A 5,001-nucleotide genomic window follows, 5' to 3' on the forward strand; every position below is an offset into this window, starting at 1 on the left:
AATTTATTTACGAAACACTAAATAAATCTGTTTCCGAAACAGGAAATAAATTTGTCTGCTAAACACGGAATAAATTTGTTAGGGAAACAAAGATAGGATGAATGAATTTGCGAGACGCGAAATAAATTTGTTTTCGCAACACGAAACAAATTAGTTTCCCAAACACGAAATAAATTCATTTGCTATCAGTTCGACGCATTGGCAATATATTCTAGTAACCTTGGGAATAAGATACAGAAAAAAAGAGTAGAGAATAAATCTGAAACAAGATCATCATACATTTTCATATATTCTTTTGAACGTGATAATTTATTCATACATTTGATGATGTTGCATTATCAGGTTACCCTTTCCTATGTAGCATTTTTAATCCTTTTTCTTTATGCTCATTTCTCTCAATTTCTTTTGATTATTCTTTTTTATTATTTTTTAATCTTCTAAGGTTTCATTTGTATTTCTTTGTACTGTATATTTGCAGAATTAATTATTTTTCGTGCTTTTTATTATTTCTTGCATTTCATCCCAGTTAGTTAAATTATGACAATTATCATATATATATTTATACATCATTATACCTTTTTATGTATTACTTATCTCTGTATCTTTACATCTCTTTTTAATCAGATGTAAGAGAGAGAGAGAGAGAGAGAGAGAGAGAGATCACGTGATCACAGGGAGAGGAGAGCAGCTATGAACTGGAACTCATTATTAAAGGGGAAAGCGATATCTTTTAAGCTTAGTGATTATTATTATTATTATTATTATTATTATTATTATTATTATTATTATTATACAGACTGATAATGGGATTGTGGACATGTCTTCTTTTATCAGTATTGCTTTTAAGTTTCTTAGAGATGAAAAAATTAATAAAATACTTATTTTATTATTATTACTTTTTTCTTCGGACTTTTGAGATCTTTATAAATCTATTTCCAAAGGCCACTTCTTGATTTTTTTCAGCATAGCACCCGGTCATAAGGACCATTACCCTGTGCTTGTTACCTGCTTGGGGGGAGGGGGGAAGGGAGGGTTATCCCCTAGAGTCCCAAAATGATATTTAATTTGATTTCCAAGATGTTGATTTACCTTTACAAAATAACAATTTAACAATTTGTTCTTGGTTTTATTGTTATTTCGTAGTTCGTGAACACTGACGAGGAACGGGATAAAACTAGAAAGCTTTTAGCTTTTAGCCCGATGGGAGTAATTGGAAGATACTGGTTCTCTCTCTCTCTCTCTCTCTCTCTCTCTCTCTCTCTCTCTCTCTCTCTCTCTCTCTGAGGTTAGTGAGGGGATCTCGGGGATGCAAGCAAAGTAACTGAAGATTTCAAGGAACTCTCTCTCTCTCTCTCTCTCTCTCTCGATGTTAGTGAGGGGAACTCGGGAGTGCAGGGAAGGTTATCAGGAATTTAAAGGAAGAGTTTAACTCTCTCTCTCTCTCTCTCTCTCTCTCTCTCTCTCTCTCTCTCTCTCTCTCTCTCTCTCTCTCTCTCTCTCTCTCTTTCTGCATGAATCGTGTATGTATATATATATATATATATATATATATATATATATATATATATATATATATATATATATATATATATATATATATATATATATGTATATATATATATATATATATATATATTTATTTATTTATTTATATTGCTTTTGTCGTGGACTATCAGAACAGTGAACATTTTATTCAGAGGTATTTATAGGGCTCACGCTATATGACTTCGCTGGAAAAAAAATGCTTATATATTGCGGTATGCTGTAGAAAGTCCAGTGATGTGTTTGTGCAGTTATTAATAAAAAATAATAGTTATACTGTTTGTTTGTGTATTGTTCTATGCCTTAGGGGTTTGTTCCTAATTTTGCCGTTTGTTTCTTTGTTTATTTTATCGTCATGCAAAGGTAATTGTTTTTGTAAACTGTGGAATTACCTTTGCGTTGTTGTGTGCTTAGAAAACGGATGATCAGCTTTCATTGCATTTCAAGATGGGAAAATGGACTGCAAATCCTTTTGAACGCACTGATTGGGAAGCCTTTAATAAAGAGAAATGTTTTAAGCTTCTATTTGTTGGTTTATTCAATTTAGAATTCCCTGCGAATTTCATCAGTTTATACGTATGATATTTTGTTAGCATTTAAATTGGTTATCGTGGCCAGTGAGTTGATGAATTGGTGATTTGAAGTATGACGCAAATGAATAAATTTATGGTAACGATTTGAAGTGAGATATGTTATCAAGTGTTATTAATTTTTTTTTGTTATTTCTTCCTGTTCTCACTGTACTATACTGTTCGGTTGGGTAAGGCGTTGCTCGTTAATTGTTACATTTTGACGAAAGCGGAACGATTTTCATATTCGTCAGTGTTTTCATTGAGAATAAAAACACCGAATAACAATACTGTCATGAAAGTCTATAGCTTATTGTGGAATCTGAACCACATTATAACGAGAAATGAATTTCTATTATTATTATTATTATTATTATTATTATTATTATTATTATTATTATTATTATTATTATTATTATTATTATTATTATTATTATTATTCAGAAGATAAACCCCATTCATGTAGAACAAGCCCACCACAGGTGCCATTGATTTGAAATTCAAGCTTCCAAAGAATATTGTGGTGTTCATTAGAAAGAAGTAAGAGAAGGTATAGAAAATACAGAAAGAAGAGATCAGTTATTAGAGCAGAAGTAATAAATTGAAGCACTAATTCTGTTAATTACAGTAGAGGGTTATTAGAGGAATAGAAAGAGGATCAGCTTTCGAATCGTGAAGACAACAGAAGGGGAAAGATTATACTATATGCGCCGGGCATGTGAGCTCTCAGATCAAGTGAGGGAAGGAGGGAGAGAGTGAAGGAGCGAGTGAGTGAGGGGGAATGAAGAAGGTGAGGAAGGTATGCATGACGTCACACACACGCAGAAGGGGAAAGAAGGAGGGGGAGGGAGAGAGGAATACCCGGACATAGCACCAGACCCACCAGAAAATTTATGAGAGAGAGAGAGAGAGAGCGGGATAACATTTATAAGATGTTGACTGTTTGCACCATTAGAGACGCCAGCGTACGGCATATTGTAATGGTTATTACTAGCCGTTTATGACGGCTGTCATTGGTTAAAGGAATTGGTAGCATGGGCCGATAATATTTTCGGAAGGGGAAAGAGGCGGGGAGATTTGATATTTCCGGGCAAGTTATGCGGGACGAGGAATGAAGAATATTCTCTGAGGTACTTGAAGATCGAAAGATTGAATCGAAACTATGCATAAATTTAAAAGAAGAGAGAGGGAAAATCTATTTGTGTTCAGTACTCTCTCTCTCTCTCTCTCTCTCTCTCTCTCTCTCTCTCTCTCTCTCTCTCTCTCTCTCTCTCTCTCTTTTTTACTGACGAGGGAGAAAATGCGTAGGTTATCGAGTGTTTTAATAATATCAGACGGAGGCAGCCCAGGGGAAAGGGTGGTGTGAAATATCGCAGCGTGAATGTTAGAGGTTACAGTATTTTTAGGAAAGGAGAACTTACAAAAAAAAGTCGCGGAACAGTACGATGTAAGCCGGGAAGTGTCAAGAGAGAGAGAGAGAGAGAGAGAGAGAGAGAGAGAGAGAGAGAGAGAGAGGCTCTTGACAAATGAAAATATTATAAGGTATGAGACGAGTATGTGGATGGATACAAAATGGGTTTTTAAACAGCAAGAGAGAGAGAGAGAGAGAGAGAGAGAGAGAGAGAGAGAGAGAGAGAGAGAGAGAGAGAGAGAGAGAGAGAGGCTCTTGACAAATGAAAATATTATAAGGTATGAAACGAGTATGTGGATGGATATAAAATGGGCTTTTAACAGAGAGAGAGAGAGAGAGAGAGAGAGAGAGAGAGAGAGAGGCTCTTGACAAATGAAAATTTATAAAGTTTGAAACGCGTATGAGAAAGGAGGTTTCAAACATGGGCTATTAAACAACGAGAGAGAGAGAGAGAGAGAGAGAGAGAGAGAGAGAGAGAGAGAGAGAGAGAGAGAGAGAGAGAGAATTATCCCTAAGAAATGTGATTGTCGAAAAGATGGTCTAGTTGTCTGTGAGTGTGGCACACTGGATGAAAGGTTATGACGTTCCCCAGGCCGGCACTCTGGGGCACTTAATGGCACTTGGGGAGGGAATGTTTGCCCACAAGGAAAGAGGGGTCGGTGGGTGGGTGGGGGAGGAATACGAGGATTAAGGTGGGGAATGTATTTACAGACCGACAGTCCATATATAGTCCTTTCTCAGTTGTTGTCCTTATTGACAAATATCTTACCTATACGAGCTACATTATTGTTATTATTATTATTATTATTATTATTATTATTATTATTATTATTATTATTCAAAAGATGAGCCCTGTTCATGTGGAACAAGGTTTTATTATTATTATTATTATTATTATTATTATTATTATTATTATTATTATTATTATTATTCAGAAAACGAACCCCATTCATATGGAACAAGTCACCATAGGGGCCATTGACTTGAAATTCAAGCTTCCAAAGAATATTATGGTGTTCATCAGAAAGAAGTAACAGGAGGTATTGGGAAATACAGAAGGAAGTCACTTATTAAGAAAGAAGAAATAAATTCATATTAACAAACAAATAGAAAAAAATGTAAGTAAATTACTCAAATACAAGAACAATTGCATCGGGAGGCCAGTCAGTCTTTAGACGGGTCTCGCCACATAAGTTACTGAGTTGAAATAGGAGGAGGGCTATTTGCATATAAAATTATCTGAGGCTTAGTTTAAATAATTTTTTTCCCCACCGGAAGTTGTCTCTCTCTCTCTCTCTCTCTCTCTCTCTCTCTCTCTCTCTCTCTCTCTCACAAAACGTTTCAGCTTTTCGCACCATTTCTGAAGAACTCCCTCACACTGATTTTATTTTCCTGAACTAGTTTCACAGTTTTCCTTCATATCTTTCATGTTTTGTCGTCGTACTTGTGTGAAATTAGGTATGCGAAGTAGTTTTAAGT

Source organism: Macrobrachium rosenbergii, chromosome 50 (genome assembly GCF_040412425.1).
Source record: "Macrobrachium rosenbergii isolate ZJJX-2024 chromosome 50, ASM4041242v1, whole genome shotgun sequence".
NCBI lineage: Eukaryota > Metazoa > Arthropoda > Malacostraca > Decapoda > Palaemonidae > Macrobrachium > Macrobrachium rosenbergii.